Raw genomic sequence first — 22419 nt, forward strand, 5'->3', positions numbered from 1 at the left:
CAATAAAAGAACATTAACAAAAGATGTAGACAGGTGGTAAAAAAGCAGTACATAATTTACTCGCCTTATATCACACACAAATATAATTGCCTTATGTTGTGTCACTCATAGAGGAAATAGAAAATTGTGCATGAAATGAAATCTGAAAGTTTCTTTCTCACTTACAAAACTTACAAAACAAACAAGAAAAAACCTAGTGGTCTATGGCATTAATTTTTCACTGACTTCTGTTTTTAAAATCTAGAGGTATAATCAGGTTTTTCAAATTGAGTATGTCCTTTTCGGATAGAACCTAGTCCTACTAATTCTAAATTAAATGCACATTTTACCAATAAAAATAAAGATGTGTAGATGTTCTTTGCTCTCTTCTGTTTACTTATTTAGAAGGCAATGAAACAGTGTTTTCACAGAGAGTTCTTTTTTAGGGTTTTTTATTTTTTGTTCTTTTTAATCTCCCAGAAATTGATCTTCCTTTTCAAGCCTTCATGTAAGGTCTTCATAAAGATTTCTATAGTGAGGAGACTGTCCCTGTCATTCTTCAACACTTGTGGGCACTCTTGCCCCAAGGTCAGATTCTGTGTGTGAGGTGCCTGTGTGAAGACTGAACACATATATGGGAGGAAACAGGAAGTAATTTTTCATGTTATTTTGTTGCAATACAAAACTTCTGAGTTTTGAAGATAATGGTAATTGCTAGCTAAGGTTTTTCAACCTCAGAAATCAAATTTCTACAAAGTTCACTGTATTTCCTAAGTACACTTTGCTACCTTCATTTAAAAAAAAAAGTTCTTTTAATTTTTGATCCCATATTGTAGAAGTCTGTTCAGATCCATTGAACGCTCTTCCATTGTTTAGCTCAATGAATTTATTCATCCCAGGAAGCAGTTCCTAATCCAATGTTCATTTAGAGCTTAAACCAGAGCTCCTATTGTAGATGCCTATTGATTCAACAAGCAGGGTGGACTGAACACAGGGCTGAGACTCAGATCTGGGATCTTATCCCATGTCACAAATTAAATCAATCTATGACCTCAAACAAGTCCCTCTGCTTCACTTTCCCATTTATAAAATGGGGACAATGATGCTTGCTAAAATTCATAATTAATCTCCAGGCCTTCACATGGAAAATTCTCTCAATTTTCCATGCACAGTCACGTTATTTTTACTTGATTTAATTTTTTTACATTACCTTAACCATTAATCAAGTATCTTGGGAGGTAAAAATACAGAATTAGTGATTCTATTATGGTGAAAATAAACATACAAAAATATAAAGATACTATAGAAATATAAAAAATCATGTCTTACACATTTTCATGTCTCAGTGGCAGTTTGAAGTACACCATACTTACTGCCCTGTTGATTCCTGGAACTATAAACTAATACCCCATGACATTAAATGTTTATATACACCTAAGTTGGGTCCTAGCACTTTGGCTTGGATAAACAGTGGCCAAAGTAGTTTATATATGCAGCTTGTTTTCCTACTGAAAGGAGATCCTTAAAGTAACTTCAATCAACAGAAGTGCAAAGATGAATGGTGATTTTCTTTTTTAAAGGGTCTTTCAACAAATCAAGTTAAGGAGCCCCTCTTAAAAGCTCATCTTAAATGCTGGAAAAGAATTATCAGACTGATGCTATTAATTACAGCTCTTTCATTTTTCAAACATATTTTCTCAACAAAGACATTCAGATTCTGAGATCAGGCCCAAACCTATTATTTTTCTAAAGGAGATAAAAAACAATTAAATCTGGAAAATCTGCTTGCCTCCGTATGAATTTAACACCCAGAAAAACATCAAAATCATGTAGTGATAATTCTTGTATCTTCCTGACATTAAGGTAGTGCTGAACTGTTTGTCACTCTAAGAGGATTCTTCTCCGCATCACCTCATCTTGATATGACATTTCCCACTCAATCCACAGTTCATGCTGCATGATACATGACCTAGAAAAGTATTGATAAATGAACACAGGTCTTCTGCCCCCTGTCCTGGCTCCTGGATCTCAGTGCAGAGCTGGCAGCTCCAGAGGGTGTGGGGGGGCTGGATGCAGGGATTGTAAAATAAGCCAAGAGGAAAACTATGGTGCCAATAAAAACAAGCACAACTAGAAATTTTTTCCAAACAAGAATTTTTTAAAAATCAAAATTTTGAAAGGCATTTCCTGCAAGCAAATGTTTTGTTAATGTTAAGAAAAAGAGTTTTTATTGTGATATTTTATTGGACCAATGGTACAAGTGGGAGAGAAGTTTGACAAGCTTTCAGGCACAAAGCATCCAAAGATATAACAAAAATATCTTTGCATTTTATATATTTCCTGCACCATCATGGCTACACCAAAACTCCAACCTTTGTTAATGTAGAAATGTTTCAGTCTGATAATGTTGAACTGCAAACTAACACATTTTAAGGTATATTTTATCATCATTTTAATGTGCTATAAACTTTGAAAGGAACTGAAGCATTCCATTTCATTTTGAGCCATTTAAAAAGTTTATAGTTGAAAATGATACATGCTTGTGTTTTGACCTTAGCGACACAGCATTTTTCTACCAAACATATTCCAGAACCACTGTATGAGTATCATCTCGCACTTCTATGATATTATAGTCTCCTTGTAAATGTTTTTGTCCATATATATCACCCTGTGTATAGATCAAAAATTATGAAATACATGTCCTTTCAACATGGAATATCCAGTGACAGTGGGTATAATTAATCAGTGGATAAGTAATGTATGCCATCGTTTCTTGCTAACTAACAGAATGTTATACTAAGTGTATGTTAAATGATGGGAAGAACCTTCTTAGTATCATTATGTCTGACTGGGTTTGTCACATTAGACTCTTGAAAGAACAGCAAAATTTCACACTTGTGAAAGATTGTGCCAGGTTCTGGACTTGTCTGCCGGAACAATCTACCTGCAGGGATTACAGGAACAGGTTTTTAAGCAGCAACTCCACTGTCTTTGTCCCTTCCTTCCTCCAATACAAACAAACATAGGTCAATTTGTGGTGCAGTGGTGACTTGTTTATAAATCTGAGCTTATTTTTCATAAAAAGATTTTTTCTCCTTTAATATTTTGTCTTCCAGACATGTTTCCAGCTCTGTCTCTCTTGATTTTATTTTCCCCCCTCTGTTTTCACCATGCTTTCTCTCACAAACACTTTTGTGTGTCTCATTATTTTTGTCTGCATGTTAAAGTAGCTCTCCCTACATTCAGGAATCTCTTACAACAGGAGAGTGGGCAGTACATATATATGTGTTTAAAACTAGACTGGGCAAACCTAGCAAAAGTATGACAGACAACCATTTCATATTGCCATGGAAATGGACTAAGTGACCTAGAAATATTTTTTCCCCTTCAAAGACTAAAGAAGGTGGACCTGGATCCAAAGAGAGACTTAGTTGAGTAAAGCAGGACTGAGGCAGAACTGAGGTACCCAAGTCCAGAACTGCGATTTTTAAAAGCACCAGTCAGATACTGCATAACCCAGGTATTGCCTAAACTCCATAGGTGTCTCAGTTTCGGACACTGAAGTTCTCGAGGTGCCAGAGTTTTGTCAAACAGGTCTCAAATACAAACTTCAATCATGTCAGAATCCATAAATTAGGCATTTCTCTGTATGTGAGAGAGGGTCAAACCTATCCCTTTCACTTCAAGTGAGAGTATCCTAAACCACTAGGATCTAAGCTACCTTGTGCAGACAGGGTGGGAGGGAGGGCACACTCCACCTTTTTGTAGTTGTCCCATTTTACCTGAGGGACTTAAAGATTAATTGGACCAGAGGGAGACAGATCAAGAGTGAGTATGATTGTCTTGCTTAGTGATGAGTGTACCCAGCTGTTTGAGGAGGGTCACTGGAATTTCAGTGGAAAGGTAACCAATAGTAATAATGGATGTAATGGTAGCAATCAGAAACCAATAAAATGTGTTTGAAGCTGACCTCAATTAACACTGATACGCACACTCATTTTAGTTGTACTATCAAGTAACTGCTGCAACACAATTAAAGCACAGAGGTCTGTTTTCGAGGGACATCAGTGACAGTTTTGTTTTCAAAACAAACAACTCGAGGCCACGAATCAGGATACCAAGTTGAAACTGAGTCTCTTGAGGATCTCACGATCCAGAGCTTGAGACCTCAGATAAACATAGTACTCCTGCAAAGAGTTTTTTGCAGCTTTTCTTATTGCAGATGATAAACAGGTGTAACCAGTAATCTGAAGAATCCTACTTGGAGTTGAGCAAATCAGCTAGAATGACACCAGTCCCATTCCAGTTTCCTAAACAGAGATAATATAAGGTGGTTACTGAACAGCAGGCTTAACCTCAAAGGCTAGAGAGTTCAGAGTAATCTGTTGCAAAAAACTAAGGGTTTATATTGATGCAGGTCAGGAAAGATTCTGAAAAGGAAATGAGGTTGATTAGTTCCATGAAAAGTACTTTAAACTCTGTGGAATCATGAATGATCTATATTGTGCACTAATACATTTATATTAGTCTACAGCAAAATAAAAACAAAACAAGGAAATAAAACAACAAAAACAAGCTTTGTTAACACAAAATTACTAGGGCTGTCAAACAATTAAAAAATGTAATTGCAATTAGTTTCACCATTAAAAAAATTAGTCACAATTAATTGTGATTTTAATTGCAAAGCTAAAAACTCAAAATTATTGCAGAAAAACTTTAAATTATGCCAAATTATGTAGGCACTTTGTGTGGTTGGGGGTATGTGTATGGGGGGGGGGATTTTTGAAGGTGTGGGGGACTGTGGCTGTGTGTGGGGGTTTTGGAGCCTGGGGAGGGGGAACCCCCATATCTCCTGGCAGGATGCAGGGTACTGTGGGTCAGAAGTGAGGGCAGCAGCAAGGCCGGGGGGGGGGACACTGTGGCTTGGCAGTGAGGGGCAGGGCACTGCCCCCTGCATAATCATATTACCCCACCACCAGTGTCCTGTTTATTGAAACTGGAAATATGGTATCCCTACAGGAATGCAGCCTGGCAGCATGTAGAGCAATGCCCAGCAGGTAAGTCTGTGGAAGGGAAGGGGCAGGGGTGGGCAGATCAAGGCCCCCATGGTGAGGGATGGAGTGGGGCAGGGGCTGGGGCTGGGGCTGGGGCAGGTCATGGGACAGAGCCATCGGATGCTCATTCAGGGGTGCAGTGGGCAGCATGCCTCCCATGCCTCCCTCAGGGGTGCATGCAGAGGTGGGGAGCTGCCCCCTGCCCCCACGCCCCTGGATGAGCCTCCCATGGCTCCATCCCACAACCCGCCCCAGCCCCATTCACCCTAGTCTCTGCCCCTGCCTCTTCCCCACTCCCTCCCTCCCTCACCATGGGGGCCTCCATCTGCCTTCCCCCACCTCTTCCCTTTCCCCCTGCCCTTTCCTCTCCACAGCCCTACTAGCCCTAATCTGCATTAGCCATATGTGCACATTGACAAGAGTTGTGACCAAACAGAATCCTGTGGCGGTCCATGAGCAGCTGCCCATAAATACTTTCTGGGTTCTTTCTGTCTTGTTAAAGGGATTAAGACACTCCATTCATTCTTGCTGGGGACCATAGATACGTCAGCAAACACCTCTTGGTGAAGAGTATCAAAAGCAGCTAGCAGATCTATAAGATTTGGCTTGGGAATGTTGTCTTTGACTTGTTGAGCAGAAAAATGTGCGGGCTGCCTCCCGATCCCGTCCATGTCGCCATGTGCAAGCCGGGAGCAATATGTGGACCCGTCTTTGCACACGCAGGCTGTGGCCAGCAGCCCGGGCACGCGGGGTCAGAGGAGACCGTGCGGCGGCAAGGCACGCACGGGCTAGAATTAGTCACAGAGGCGTAGTGGTTGATTTAAAGATTATTTACTTACACCCAAGATGGTCGTGGTGTAGGCTGGACAGTTTCCAGGTTCCGCTCCGCTTAAATCCTCGTTGGAGGACTACGACAAACTCGGTTCTTGGGCCCCGAAGTTGTTAAGGCTCCGCGGGTTCGGCAATTTCTTTCCCACGGAGTTGTCGAAGCTCCGTGGTTTTGGTTCGGCTCTCTGGCCCCGGAGTTGTTAAGGCTCCGTGGGTTCGGATCTTGAGTATATAGGATAGGGATATGTCTAGGATTGCGCTCGGCGACGGGGAGAGGCCAGAGGCTGTTTAGACCTCTGTTGCCTTCTTAAGAAATGTGTTGGGTTCGTAAGGATCCGCAGCGCTTAGAGATCTTCACGCTCTCCCTCTCGGACTCCAATTGCTTTCTGTCCAACTTGGGCGGAAACCACCCAAGCTCTTTATACGGCTAGCAAGCCAATTGCTAGCCGCCACATGTGCATAATTTAACACAAGCCAATAATGGGGCTCGAATTAAAATACAAATGGCAGGAACTCCTTTGCACCGTGCATTTCTGAGATGCAAAAGAAATGCACCATGCAAAGAAAGCTATAAATTGGCGGGAAAATTCTCCGTTGCATCGGAGTTCTCCTTTGCAGCAGAAAACTCCACCGTGCAAAGAAGCTGCAATTTGGCGGGAAAATAATTTAGCAGTGCCGAAGCACACACAAAACAAAAATCACAACTTTGGGTTGTGACAAAAAAGATCATGGAATTGATGGACTGTAGGTAGAGGAGAGCAAAAGCATGCAGTGATTACTATTTTATCCAAGAAACATGACATTTTTCAGTGAATAAGGTGGACAAATTTTCAAAGAGCCCTTGGTTAAAATATTAGTTTTCCACGGGCTACTGATGGGGTTACTCCAGATTTATGCCAATGTCAGAATCAGGCTTGAAATCCAAATTTGGAATTCAATGGTACCCAATTGGTAACTGATCTTAGCTCTGTTCATGGGGTACAGAACAAGACGTGAAGGTTCAGCTACAATGATTTAAAATACTTAGGGTAGCTAATGAAATAAAGCGGCTTGAACCCAATGTACTATCTAATCTACCAATAGCATACATAGCCTTCAAGATGTGACTTCTCATCTAGTTCAGGATAAAATGGTCAAATTATATGATTGCCAAGTACAATTTCATCTGTCTTGAATCTAACATACATATCTTTCAGAAACTAGAAGTAACAGGATGAGATTACCTTTATTCTAGTGCTGGTTCCATGGAAATTAGAATTAAGGATATCCTTGCTTGCTCATTGCCACAATGAAAATCTGGTTATGTGTATTTTTCTAATTGTAGCATCCTTTATTATGCCAGATTCTCACTAATAATCAGATAAACATATATATATTTGCTTTGTAAATCATGCTATTACCCCAGTGATGATGACTGAATATAGCCTATGATATTCCTTGTAAAGTGTTTGAAAAAAATTGATCAGCATTCTTTGACTTTCATGACAATGATTGTTGTAGGCAATCTATTCTTCTGTTTTTCATCTTGAATATTTATTGACCAGATTCTGAAACTGATTCATTTTTACTTCATTCTTGCTCAGGCAAAATTCCCATTCAGTTCAACTGACTTTAGAGTTTAGACTTTCCATTTTATGGATTCATTATTGTTTCAACACTGAGTGGTAATAAATGGAAATGTAAGGATTTCAACAATGCAAATTAAGAAAAGAGATACTACAAAACTAAATGGAACAAATTCATATAGACAAGTCATTAAGGTGCTGTACATCCTGGAATAGATTCAAGAGGATCAGTGTTGTAATTAAATTTCCATGTGAACTTCTGATTTTTATAAATACCAGAAACCTTTTCCTTTCAGATTCGAAGTTTACCTTCCTCATCTGGCTTGTTGCTTCCTTTAACTGGATGGGGAATGCATTGCTCTTTTGTAGGGAGAAGCTTGCATTATTGTTGTCTAATTTGCATTGTTGTTTTTTTCCATGAATAGTGTCCCAAGGGCTTCAACTACTGTGAGACTACTGAAAAATATTTTTTTCTCTTCAGAATGTGTGGGATTGTGCAGAAAAATTGAAGCAAAGAGTGAAGATCTGGCTCTATTGAAATTAGTGGTGAAACTCCCACTGACTTTGGCGAGACCTTAATTGATCTCTTTAGGAGGATGTATGTTAGAGTTGAACTGTAGAAGATATAGAAGATGCTCTGAATAGAAAATGCAAACATTTCAATTTGTCAGGAAATTATCAATAAAAGGAATCAGAAGCATGATATTTTATGGTATGCTGTGTATTAAAATGCTAGATTTATTTTTATGTGAAATATTATTATGCTGGCCTAAACTTTACCCTCAACATTTTCCATTTGTTTGAACCTGTCTAAACTTGTTGCTCTATATTCTATTTTTAGAACAATGCCAGATGTGTGCCTAAGGATTTCCAAATGATCTTGCAAGTCATTTTGTAAATATGGCTATCAAAACATGTTGATTAGTGCTGATGATCATAGAATCATATCATCATCTATCCCTGGATACGAGGATGTCTGCCAGTGGGGGATTACTGGTGAGTTTTAAGGTGGCTGAGGAGGCCAATCCGTGCTCTGCAAGTTTTTATACAGATATGACAAGTGATGCCTTGTCGGGGCACAATTGTTGGCCAGGGTGTTGTGCACTTTCCTTCCTCCTCTGCTATTTCTTAGCTTCCTGAGAAGAACAGTTCTCTTCAAAGTGGGCTGTAGCTTGATAAATAGTGCAGCGCCACTGAAACCTGTTACCAACCATCACTTCCCATTTTGTGGGGTTGATGCCCCCCTTCTTAAGGTATGCTTTCAGGGTATCCTTGTAATGCTTCCTCTGTCCTCCATGGGTCCTCTTACCATGACTAAGTTGAAAGAAGAGGAGTTGCTTCAGGAGACAAGTGTCAGCCATCCACACACAGTGGCCAGTCCAGTGGAGTTGATGTTTCATGATCTTTGCCTCAATGCTGGTTATGTTAGCTGCAGAGAGGATGCTAGCATTGGTGCAGATGTCTTCCCAGCTAATGGCAAGGATCTTCCTGAGGCAACACTGATGGAATCATTCTAGGCACTTAAGATGGCTTTGATATGTCACCCATGTCTCAAACCTGTTGAGGAGCATGGGAATAACCACCGCATTGTAGGCCAGGATCTTAGTTTCCACCTGCAGATCTCAGTGAGCAAAGACATGGCAAAGCAGCTTTCCAAAGGTTACACTGGCACAGTGAATCCTATATTCAATTTCTACATCAAGACTGACTGACTGGGAGAAGCGAGTGCCAATTTATGGAAAATGCTTGACATTTTCCAGGGGTTCTCCACCAATGGTAATTTGTGGAGGGAGTGGGGCAGCTTATGCTGGGGCAGGCTGATGGAGCACCTTGTTCTTCCCAGTGTTAAGGGAGAATCCCAGGCTGTGATAGGCACTTGAGAAAAGATCAAGGGTGGAATGCAGATCAGTCTCAATGTGTGCTAGACTAGCATAGTCATCAGCATACTGAAGGTTGGTGATGCCAATCTTGGTAACTTTCATTTTGCTGTGAAGGCACCACAGGTTGAAAAACTGATCGTCCATTTGATTCTCAACTCCAATTCTCAGAGGAAGGCAGTCATGGATGAAAATCAAAATCACAGCAAGGTAGATGGAAAAAAAGGTTGGGGTGAGGACACAACCCTGCTTGACACCAGTACTGATGGTAAATGGGTCTATCTCTGATCCATTTCAAAGGGCTGTGGTGGTCATCCCATCATGGAGTAGCCTGAGAACACTGATGAAATTCAGTGGACAACCAAACCTAGCCAGCATCTTCCATAAGGCTTCATGGTTGATGGAGTTGAAGGCCTTGGTTAGGTCAATGAATGTCATAAACAGCTCCTGGTATTGCTGTCTACACTTCTCCTGGATCTGTTGCACAACAAAAATCATGTTGGTGGTACCCCAAAATGATATAAAGCCACACTGGGATTCTGGAAGGACATCTTCAGCAAGGGGGAGGAAGCAATTCAGAAGGATGAGAGTAAGAATTTTCCCAGCAATGGAGAGGAGGGAAATGCCTCAGTAGTTCCCACACACTGACTTGACCCCTTTCTTGAAGATGGTCACAATGCTGGAATGCTTTAAGTCAGGTGGAACTTCCTCATTAACCTATATTTTGATGAGAAGTTGGTGAAAAGGTTGTGCTACTGCTGTTCTACCAACTTTGAAGACCTCTGCAAGGATGCCATCTGGCCCTGGTGTCTTACTGTTCTTGGTCTGAGTGATGGCACACCAGACTTCCTTGAAGGATGGGGGATCAGGAAGGTTCCTATTACTGGGTGTTGAGGGATGGACTCAATGGTGGCAGCTGAGACCTCAGATTCCCACTTGAGTAGAGTCTTAAAGTGCTCCTTCCAGCGTTGCTTGATGGATATATTGTCCATGAGAAGAGTGGAGCTGTCCTGGGATCGCAAGGGGATTGGGCCATTGGAACACGGCCCATGGATGACTTTTATTGCTTGAATAAAGCTTCTCATGTCAGGTTGGTCAGCAAAATTCATGTCATGTTGGTCAATGAAACTCCCTCACCTTGGACCATAACCTTGTTGTGGTGGAGAGGCTTGTGTGTACCAATGATCTTCAGAGCTATGTCATCTGGAGTCTTGTACTCCTGGTAGAGTCTCCCCTGGCAAACAGAACTGAAGTGAGGTCCCAGACTAAGCATAGTCCAAACTCCTGGAGACCCCAATGGCGGAACAGGCGTACTTGAGGACCTGCTAGTTCTCTGTGGATTTGAAGGCAGATGACAGCTGAAGTGGGATTGAAGTTTCCGGTTGCCACTAGGTTCAGGATTCTCTCCTGTCAAGCTCATGTGGTTGTAGCTTGCGCACTAGCTTCCCCACATTAAAAGATGTCATGCACAGACCTCTGCCAGGGATGTTAACATCTCCCACAAACCAAGTTCTGTGGCAACAGATAAGTGGCAGTGGGGTCAGGAACAATGATTTCTGGGGAATCCCTAGTCACAAATATGCATGTAGGCAGTGGTCAGGTGATGGTTGTTTTGTATGTATCAAGATAGAAGTACACTTTGGCAGCTGCAGCCATGAGTGAGCAGTCCTCTTTAGGACTCCCTCTGCTTACCCTGAATGAGGAAGTTTTGGGTTTTTTTGGAAAGAGAAGTGCATTCACAGGGTTGGCTTTACCATCAAGAACAAGACTGTCAGCCAGCTTTCAGAACTCCCTGTGGACATTAACAAACACCTCATGACAATCCACCTCAAGCTTAGTAACAATGAGTATACTATGGTCAATAGTGTGTATGCCCCCACATTTAACAATAAAGTCAACAAGAAACAGTTCTACTGTGCTCTTGACACAGTTCTGATTGCCACTGCCAAGGAAGATAAGCTCATCCTTGTGGGTGACTTCAATGCAAGAGTCGGGTGACACTGAACTCTGGAGTGGCACCATTGGGAAAGAGGGGGTGGGGAAAGTCAACTCCAATGGATCCTTCTCCTCAGCAAATATGCAGAGCATGACTTGATCATCATGAAACCCATCTGCAGACAGAGTGACAAATATAAGACCACTTGAAAACATCCATGCTCCAATCACTGGCACCTTCTTGACTACATTATTGTCAGAGCCCATGATTGTACTGATGTCCATATCACCCCAGTCTTGGGAGGTGCAGATGACTGCTGGATGAATCACCGTTTAGTCAGAATAATCATGGATATGCAGCTTGCATCACAACACTATAAACAACTGAAAGGAATGCAGAAGAGATTTAACATCAAGGCACTTCCAGACCAAGCTAGATGCAAGGCTGTCTGACCTATCTGATGACATCAAGGACATCCAGGCACCTTGGGAGGAACTTAAGAATGTTATTCACAAGGCATACATTGAATCAGTTGGATATCCCACTTACCATCACCAGGATTGGTTTGATGAGAACAATGAAGAAATCCTAGCACTATCCATCAGAAGAGAGCCACCTTCTGCAGATGGCAAAATGAACCCTCCAACCAGCAAAATAAGAAGCTTCCCACCAGCTCAAAGTTGTAGTTCAGAGGAGGCTATGGGACATCAACAACCAGTAGTGGCAAGCAAAGACCATGGAGATCCAGAATCATGTAAAAATAGGGCTGGAAGGGATCTCAGAAGGTCATGTTGTCAACCTCCTGCTCAGGACAGGATCGTTTCTCCTCTAAACTAGCCTAGACAAGTGTCCATCTAGCCTATTCCAAACACAACTGCACCAACAACCCTTTTCTGCAACTACTAAACCCAATGCCTAAAAACATCAAGAACACCCTACCTTGCCATAGATAAAGCAAGGGCAAGGACACCATCAATGTCCTACCACTTCAAGGATGGGAGGCAGCTTGTTAAAATACATTTGAGAGATCCAAGGAAGAAGATCATGTTCCTTGCTACACAGAAAGCAAAAACCCCCACAGTCCATACGGTAAAATAATTTCCTGATCCCAAGTATAGTGGTCAATCTGCCCCTAAGCAGAGGAGCAATACCCTTTAGCCTGATTATACACAATCAGCATTAGCAGATGACAGAGATGGCTTCAGCCCCCAACTGAAAAGTTTAAATCTGTTTGGAACATTAATTTTGTCTTGCCTCAGTTTTTTTAATGTTTTTATTTACCACAGGTCCTGGTTCTCATGGGGGACTTCAGTCCCCCAGGAATTTGCTGGGAGGGCAATACAGCAGTACACAGGCAATGGAAGTTTTTGGAGAGTGTTGGGGACAACTTCCTAGTGCAATTGTTGGAGAGGTCAACTAGGGGCCCTGCTCTTTTTGACCTGCTGCCCCCAAAAAGGGAAGAGTTGGTGGGGAATGTAGTAATGGATGGCAACTTGGGCAACAGTGACCAAGAGATGATTGAGTTCAGGATCCTGAAGAAAGGAATGAAGGAGAGCAGTAGAGTAAGGAGCCTGGACTTAAAAAAGCAGACTCCCTCAGGGAACTGATGGGCAGGATCTCCTGGGAGGCCTGTCTGGGGGGGAAAGGAATCCAGGAGAGCTGGTTGTATTTTAAAGAAACCTTACTGAGGAGTGCAGGAATGAGCCATCCTGATAGACAAGAAAATTAGCAGATATGGCAGAAGACCAGCTTGGACTAGCAGGGAACTCTTCAAGGAGCTAAAACACAAAAAGGAAGCTGACAAGAAGTAGAAACTTGGACCAGCAACTAGGAGCATTGCTCAGGCATGCAGGGATGCAATCAGGAAGGCAAAAGCACAAGTGGAGTTGCAGCTAACATGGGACCTGAAGGATAACAAGAAGGTTTTGTACAAGTATGTCAGCAACAAGAGGAAGATCGGGGAAAGTGTGGGTCCCTTACTGAACTGGGGAGGCAACCTAGTGACAGATGATGAGGAAAAGGCTGAAGTACTCAATGCCTTTTTCACCTCAGTCTTCACAGGTGAGGTCATCTCCCAGACTACTGCACCTGAGAAGGAGATGAAGAGGAGGTTTGGGGAGGAGGTGAGCAGCCAACAGTGGTGAAAGAACAGGTTTGGGACTATTTAGAAAAGCTGGAAGTGTATAAGTCCATGGGGCCAGAGGTTGCTGAGGGAGTTGGTTACCATTATCTTTGAAAGCTTGTGATGATCAGGAGCGGTCCCAGATGATTGGAAAAGGGCAAATATAGTGCCCATATTTAAGAAAGGAAAGAAAGAGGATCTGGGGAACTGCAGACCAGTCAGCCTCACCTCAATTCCTGGAATCCATTATACTAAAGCACTTACAGTCTTCAAGGAATTCATTTCTAAGCACTTGGAGGAAGAGAAAGTGATCAGGAACAGTCAGCATGGATTCACCAAGGGCAAATTATGCCTGACCAACCCGATTGCCTTTTATGATGAGATGACTAGCTCTGTGGATTCAGGAAGAGCAGTGAACGTGATCTATCTTGACTTTAGCAAGGCTTTTGACACAGTCTCCCACAACATTCTTGCAAGCAAGCTAAGGAAGTATGGGTTGGATGAATAGACTCTAAGTTGGATAGAAAACTGGCTGGAAATTTTGTCGCAGAGGATAGTAATCAATGGCTCAATGTCTATAGCAGCTGGTATCAAGTGGAGTGCCCCAGGGGTTGGTCCTGGTCCCAGTTTTATTCATTATCTTCATCAGCAACCTGGAAGACAGGATGGAGTGCACCCTCAGAAAGTTTGCAGATGATACCAAGCTGTGGGAAGTAGTAGATACACTGGAGGGTAGGTCTAGTATTTAGAGAGACTGCATCAAATTGGAGGATTGGAACAAAAGAAATCTCATGAGGTTCCACAAGGACAAATGTAAAGTCCTGCACTTAGAACAGAAGAATCCCACTGCACTGGTATAGTTTAAGGACGACTAGCTAAGCAGCAACTCTGCAGAAAAGGACCTGGGGGTTACAATGGACAATAAGTTGAATATGAGATAAGAGTGTGTTCTTGTTGTGAAGAAGGCTAATGGCATACTGGGCTGCATTAGTACGAGTGTTACCAGCAGATTAAGGGAAGTGATTATTCACCTCTACTCGGCACTTGTGAGGCCACATCTAGAATACTGTGTCCATTTTTGGGCTCCCCACTACACAAAGGATGTGCATAAATTGGAGAGTCCAGTTGAGGGCAACTAAAATGGTTAGGGGGCTGGAGCACATGACTTATGAGGAGAGGCTGAGGGAACTGGGTTTATTTAGTCTGCAGATTAGAAGACTGGGTAGGAATTTAATAGCAGCCTTCAACTACCTGAAGGAGTTGAAGCTAGGATGGGGATGGAGCTACACTGTTCTCAGTGGTGGCAGATGACAGAACAAGGAGCAACGCTCTCAAGCTGTAGCACAGGAAGTTTTGGTTAGATATTAGGAAAACCTTTCTCTTTAGGAGGGCAGTAAAGCACTGGAACAGAGAGGTTATGGAAGCTGTATCCTTGGAGGTTTTTAAGACAAAGCCTTGGCTGAGATAATCTAGTTGGGGATGGTCCTGCTCTGAGCAGGGTATTGGATTAAATGACCTCCTGAGGTCCTTTCCAACCCTAATTTTCTATGATTCTATGTTGGAGGACTGCTGGGAATGCCATTTCTCATGGTAAACAACTTATGAACTCCCCAGCTCTGAGACATTAGAATGGGCTACCTTGAGGCTTTCATTCACTGCATTGAAAATATTCTTTATACATGTTTTAATCACAATAGCAAAAATTAGGTGTGTTATAGAGGTAATTAAAAATACCATACAGATCCAAAACTCATTGCTCTAAGCACCGTACAATAAAAATTCTTCTGTAAGATAGCCCTGCTTCAAAGTAGACTGAAGGGGGACAGGGAAGAGATAGAGGATGAGGTAACACTTAATAAGTTTTAAAATGTTCAGATAACACTTTTATCATTATCTTTCCATTTGTGTTGTCTATGTTTTGCCAGGTTCTGCTCAGGATCAGAAAAACAGGAAGTCCTGAGGGACTGTTTTTGTAAGAATCCAGCCCAGATATAGATATATAGATATAGAGAGAAATAGATAGAGATAGAGATAGAGATTTGAAGTTTTGACAGGCATCCAAGGTTTTGTCTACTCACTGGACCATATTTGTAAGATGCTTAATGTTTGGTAGAGAAACTAATTTTCACTCGGAAGCCGTTCACAATATGTTTTGACATCTTTCACTACAGAACTGAGGTTCATGGATATCTTTCAGCATTGGTTCCAGCATCCCAGGAGTGGAAAGAATGTCCATGATAAACACAAGCAAGTCAAGAAACAGAGCAAGTGGGCTGCTTTGAAACAAAGAACTGGCCTCCTATGAGTAGAGTTTTATAAAGGGATCTGGTCATCTCCTTAAACATTGTTAAAAAGCTTAGAAGGGATTAGCTAATGGGAAGCTGCTGTCATACAGCAGTGCAGAAATCTATTATGAAAGTGTACTGCATGTAACCTATAAAATCATTTGTTTGGATTTTGTCCAGTTACACCCGTGCAGCATCAATAATGTTAGTGTATTTTGCACAGATGTAATTAAAAGTAGAATGTGGCTCAGTATATTTAAATAAGCAGTGTCAAGTCCTTACCCAGGATCAGGTTCTGTGCTCTGTTGATTTAAACAGAAGCTGTGGATGTTTATGATCTTGCAGAAGACACTCGACAACTCCCAGAATTGAGTGTTCATTTCTTTTCTATAGACCCGTTTACAGGTCTATCAATATAGACCTATAAGGTTTTCTAGGGTTGTCAAGTCTAAGCACGTCACAAACTTCAGTGTGACTGGAAGATTTTTAAAAGTAAAACAAGTAAATTGGATGCTCAAGTCTCATGGACTAGTGGGTGCTGAAAACCTTCCAGTCCCTTGTACCTTTGAAAATCTGCTTTGCAATTACTTTACGTGTATGAAATTCCCAGTGTTGTCAGTGAGCTTTCCCTATTGTGTTTTGTCTGGTCCTGCCTGATTTAGTATTGACCAATGTGTGCACTTTGCAAATGTAAAATTGGAATAATAAGAACAAATGGGTTTTTTTTACCAGTTTACATGAAAGGAAATATATCATCTTTGTGGTTGCTTAATAAAAATTAATTATTTGAATTGTTTACCAAAAGAGTGTGGTAGTTTACAGGATATCTGTCTTTAGCACTCTCTAATCTAGCCAGAATGTGTAGGAAGTCCATCAGTTCCTGAAGCTGTAGATGATTTCCTGTACATCACTTGTTGTAGCCTGGTATATTTGATGATAGTCTAACTGTATGCTTGAAATGTTAGGAATGCATTGTTCATTTCCAGCCAAAAACTGAAAATCAAGGTCGAAGTTCTCCCAGTTGATGTGCTCAAAAACAGGCACAATCTTAAAGTCCCAGTAAAAGTTATAAACTCTTTGCATATATTTCAGGTTGTCTCAAGGTATGTTAGCATTTTCTACATATCCTCTGAAATCCATCTAATAATGAACTGCTCTGCTTAGTCATGTATCAATAAATGTAATGTTCTGTCTAGATGAACCAAGTCTCTCTCAACGTTTTTCCTCACTAATAGTATGCAGCATCATAAAAAGTCAAATACAAAGAAACCTATTGCTTAGGACTAAAATATCTGTAGTGTATATCTTGGAGTTTACAAGAAAACCTTACCTCAAGTGAAGAGAGAGTACTGGGCTCTTGAGTGAAAAGGAGGTGATACCTTTCTGTCCTGCAACTTCTGAAAATATTCAGGACAGAATAATGCAGGGGTGGGCAAAATATGGTCCTGTGGGCTGGATCTGGCCCACAGAGGGACTTTGTCTGGCCCTCAATGGGTCCCTCAGTCCTGCCTGACCCAGGCGCCACCTGGCCTGTGGCACATCTCGCCACCCCCTGGGCATGCAGCGGGACTGTGGTTGGACTGCCTTTCTAGGCAGCCTAGGCAGTAGCAGCTCCTTTCAGCTGCTGCTACCTCTGGCCCCAGCCCTGTGGTACTGGCAGGGACCTGCATGCACAGCCCTGACCCCAGCCTACCCTGCGCCTGCTCCGGGCTCACCTGCCTACATTGAACAGCTGTGGCAGTGGCTGGGCAGAAGCTGCTGCTCAGTACAGAAGAAAAGCGGCTCCTTACCTTTGCCACTCCTGGGCCCCTCTTGCTGCAGCCATCCAGTGCCTGCACTCAGGCTGACCTGTGGCTCCCCTGCGCTGCCACCACTGCCTTACTGGGCAGCCTGAAGGTGGTAGTGATGGCAGCAGAGAGGAGCCACAGGGCAGCCCTGGTACAGGCTCTGGGTGACTGCAGCAAGAAGAGCCCAGCAGCAGTGAGGAGGAGGGGCCACTTTTCCTCCATGCCAAGCAGCAGCTTCTGCCCAGCCACTGCTGTTGCTCAGCATGGGCAGACAGTCTCGAGCAAGCATGGGGCGAGCCAGATCAGGGCTGTGCATGTAGGTTCCAGCTGGTCCGCTTTAGCAGAAACAAGATTGGAGCAGGCATAGGGCAAGCTGGGGTCAGGGTTGGGGCTATGCACTGTTGGCAGTGGCAGGGAGGAAGCTCAGGGTACATGGACTCCAGGCTGTTGCATGTGGAGGTTGCTAACCAGCCCACGGCAGCTGTCCAGAACTGCCTATATAGCCCACAGGCCCAAATAATTTCCTGTCCCTGAGATAATGAGTGCCTTAACCTCTCTGCAGCTGTGCTAGCTACTATAGAGACTTGTACAGATGTATTATGTATTGTATTGGAGTAACTGAGCTTGTTTGGTCTGCAGGAAAGAAGGCTGGGGTCAATTTGATAGCAGCCTTTAACTACCCAAAGGGTGGTTCCAGACAGGATTAAACTAAACTGTTTTCAGTGGTGGCAGATGGCAGAGCAAGGAGCAATGATCTCGAGTTGCAGCAAGGGAAGTTTAGGTTGGATATTAGAAAAAAACTCTCTCACTAGGAGGGTGGTGAAGCACTGTGTAATCTTCCGTGCTGTTCACCAGTGCACTTGGTTTGTCTGGGCTTTTCGAGCTTCACCGTAGCTCAGGGAACGGATAGCTTGCGACTGGGTCAGATTTCTTGGAAGGTCCTCAGGGGTTCTCTCCTGCCTTGTCTTGCTGGAATAAACTTCTTAAATTGGGAGGAAGATAGTGTGGCAGGGCACTGTTGATGCCTGCCACTTCAAGGGCTGATAGAAGCAGCTAGCAGGTGCTTGATTGTGGCGGCCATTTTAGATCTCTGGCCACCTATATAAACAGAGCAATTCGCTGCTAGCAGGCCAGGCAGAAACATAGCCTAGTTGCAGGCTGAATGCTACATCTTGGAGGTAAGGGCAGGAGCTTAAGGGGGTGGTTTGGAGGCTCCTGGTCCTGGGCATGACCTAAAACTGTACCCTGCTGGGAGTGGGGCTCCCAGTGGTGCAGAAACCCCCAGGAAACCACCCCAGTGAAAGGCAGGTCGGGGGGCCTTAATAACCCCAGCTCCCACAACCGGGTGGGTTACCCCCTAGTAGAGCCAAGAAGGTGGACCCAGGTTAGAGAGTGGGATAGAAGCTCAGAAGCCTGACTTGAAACACCCTTGACTGGTCAATGCTGGGGCCAGGATCAGAAGGGTCAAAAGGGCCAGGGGCCCATTACGAGGGACACCCAGAGCTAAGGGCCTGGGGTTACAACTGGCCTTGGAGGTGAGGCCAGGGTCTGTATGGCCAAAGGTCCTGCAGGGGCTACGCCCAAGAGGGGGATAGTTCAGGGAGCTAGGCAACCCAGAATGAGAGTGTCCCGGGACAGAATGGGGGGAAGGACCTCGGACAAGAAAGGAAAGCTATGAGAGGCAGGAGGGACAGGAGAGAGAAAAACAAACACACAGGGAGGGGAGAACAAGGAAAAACAACTTACCTTCAACAGGAGCCTCAACACAACAGAAACAGGGAGAAGCCTGCGTGGCTCATTAGCCACGCTTTTATTCTGCTGAGGCTGGCCAGTGACGTCACGATGAATCCCCATCCGGCAGGGATAAAAGGGGCAGATGGATGAGGAGGAGAAAAGGAGAGGAAGGATCCGGGGACTGTGGGGATGTCAGGCCCCTTCTGGGATTATCACCGGGAAGAAAGCTGTGGACGGGGAGCCAAAGGAGGCTCCAGACGTCCGCCGCGGCAACAGCGGCTGGGAACAGACCACCAGCGCCGGAGGCAAGCGGGAAGCGGCTCTGCCAGCCTGCAAGAATTTCAGCGGCAGGGAAAACAGCAGAGGACACACAGGAGTCATCACCACAGCTGGGAGTAGTGAGGGCTGGAGGGAGGAGGAGGAGCTCTACCTGGCAAGAGAGCCCCAGCGGAAGCAGCCAGAGGGGCTGCACAGAACTCGGGCATCGATCCTGAGTGTGAGGGAGAACCGGCCACCCATCAGGGAACGGAGAAGCCTCCAGATAGGAACACTCCAGAGAGCAGAGGAGCAAGATAGCCCAGGGCTTATAGAGACAGGGGAAGGAGGAGAAGGGAGGACCTGAGCAGGGGTTAGCTCCTAGCCAAACTGTAGAGAGCTCGGCACCCAGGGTCTCTGAGGTAAGAGACCTGGGAAGGGAGTTGCTTTTTGTTCTTTTTTTTCATATGTTTCTTTTGAGTTTCCCCAAGCAAAGGGGTTGAGGAGTAAGAGAGACAGGGCAAAATTCATGAGACGACCCGTCGAGCTAAGATCGGGGGAAGCTACTCCTACGATAGTACAGACCCCATGAGCAAGACCAGCAAACACAACGCAGGATGGAATAAGCCAATTGGCCTCAGAAGCCAGTATCCTGAATAGGAGCCAAATCGTGAGGCTATACGGTGGCAGAGGAAGAGGTACATGGTCACGAGTGAGGGACAACTCATCGAGGTGGCGTGAGGACGGGGTGTAGGGGTGGCAGAGCCCCACTAGCGACCACCAGGACACCCGTGCCATGGAAGATCCTCAGGATAGCCATTCCCCGCACTGAGAAACATTCAAGTCGTGGCAGAAGAGATAGGGGAAAGCTTCCCGCGGAGGGAACACCAGCACGACATTTTTCAGGAGGCTGCAGGGCGTACACCTCTCCGTGTGTGAGCCAAGGTAGCACATGACCAATTACTCGAGACCCAGTGGTCACAGAGAGCAGATTAGGCCACCTGGTTGGAGGGATCTGGTTGGAGTCTGGACTGAAGGATTCTGGGGCCCAGTGTGGGGCCGGTGATGTTAAGAACTGTGGATGCCATCTGCGAGGCTTGGGCTGTGCTGTAGAGGAGGAACAGAGCTGCAGATAGCACCCCCTGGCATCAGGGCAAAAATGGGCAGCCTCCCACCTAATTTACACCATAATTATGTATCATCAAGGCATGGCAGAAGAGGAGGTGGGTGGTTGGCCCAAAAACAGGTGGGCAGGCCAATGACAAACTGGCCCTGAGAGAGCCCCCTGTTACAGATAGTATGCTCTGCCTTGCCAGGCCCCCTCCTTCAATCTTCCCATTTTGGGGCTCCGCCTCCCCTATACTCCGCCTAACGCCAACCAAAGATGTTATTGCCCAATTTTCTAGGTCTGGTCACGGTATCAGTCTTTTGTCTTGACCTTTTCAAGTTATAACAGTCACATTCAGACGTTGCATTTTCTGGTTTGCTTTAAGCCGTATTATGACTGGCCTAGAATCCTTCCTGGCCCCAGGTTACCTTACTCCCCAGCATATTTTCCCCTCTCCCTGGGTGGTGTTTGCCGGAATCCAAGCATCCATCTCTCCTTCACTCTTCAGGTTCCTGGAGGGTCCAATCCTATCTGGAGATGTCCAGAATCCATGGCACCATGTCAGGTACGTAAATTAGCCCTCTTGGGCTTAGCTGGTTATTGGAGGCCCCTTCCTGGAGCTGCCACCACTTTCCTTCAGTGGGGCTCTGCTCCACTCCAGGCTCCTCTGGGCCCACCAGGGAACCCACTTCCAGTTCCTCCCCTTGCTCCTAGTCCATCAGGGTTTTTATTCCCTTTTCAAGGGACCAGCTGGCAAATCAGTGCTGGCACACCGCCATAAAGCGCACCCACACTGGCACAGGAGCTGGTCCCAGCTCCTCTCAGACTTGCTGCTTTTTTTTCTTTTTTCTTTTTCCGGCCTGATGTTTTCCCCGCCATGACTCCGCTCCCCTCACACTCCCAGCTCAGTGCAGCGTCCCGTCAGCTCCACTCATCTCCTTCATCAGGTAAGTTTTTCTCCATGGCCTTGTACCTGCCACACATCCCCACACTTAAGTTGCCTTGTGGCAGAGGAGCTTTTTGATTCTGGTTGTCAATAACTCTGATATTGTTCCTGAATGGATCTGTCACCATTGCCTCAGTCCCATCACACCTTGACAAAAAGTCTGCAACCTTGTTGGTTACTCCAGGCCTATAACTTACAAAGAATTTAAAGAGCTGTAAGGACAAAGCCCATCCGTATTATTCATGCATTATTGTTTTTGGCCTTATTTAGCCATTGTAATGGAGCATGGTCAGTCACTAATTTAAATTCTCTCCCCATTAAATAATACTGAAAATAATTTACTGCCCAGTTTATTGCTAAACATTTCCTTTCAATAGTGGAATACCTTGTCTCGGCTGCATTTAACTTTTTGCTGGCAAAGGTAATTGGTCACAACACACCCTCATGGTATTGACATAACACAGCTCCTACGGCGGTTTCCAATGCATCCATCTGCAGGATAAAAATTTTGAAAAAGTCAGGTGTTATGATTAGCACATCATTGCACGGAGCCCTTTTGCTGTCCTTGAAAGCCCTTTCCATTTGTGGTGTCCACTGTATTGGGCCATGAGCCTTTCCTCTTATTGCATCCATCAGAGCAGCTGCTTTTTCAGCAAAATGTAGGATAAATCTTCTGTAGTAGTTAGCTAGACCCAGGAACGACCTCGCTGCCTCTTAGTCTGAGGGGGTAGGTAGTTTTTTATTGTGGTTACCTTACTGGTCAAAGGTCATATAACCCCCTGTCTGACCCTAAACCCCAGATAATTGGTTTCTTACATCCCCAATGACCACTTTTTGGAGTTGGCAGTCATCCCTACCTGGCAAAGCTTTTGTAGTACTGCCTTCAGATGGCACACATGTTGAAACCAAGATTGTGAGTAGATAACAATATTGTCAATATAGA

General features: G+C 44.3%; 1 long non-coding RNA gene across 1 annotated transcript; it reads left to right on the plus strand.

Annotated features, from left to right (window-relative positions):
• Positions 1 to 18572: 18572 nt before the first annotated feature.
• Positions 18573 to 21466, plus strand: LOC102378765. Its single transcript, XR_323269.1, has 3 exons — positions 18573 to 18611; positions 21039 to 21095; positions 21435 to 21466. It is a non-coding gene; the product is annotated as an uncharacterized LOC102378765 (long non-coding RNA).
• Positions 21467 to 22419: the final 953 nt, after the last annotated feature.

The sequence above is a fragment of the Alligator sinensis genome, unplaced genomic scaffold (assembly GCF_000455745.1).
Source record: "Alligator sinensis unplaced genomic scaffold, ASM45574v1 scaffold134_1, whole genome shotgun sequence".
Classification (NCBI taxonomy): domain Eukaryota; kingdom Metazoa; phylum Chordata; order Crocodylia; family Alligatoridae; genus Alligator; species Alligator sinensis.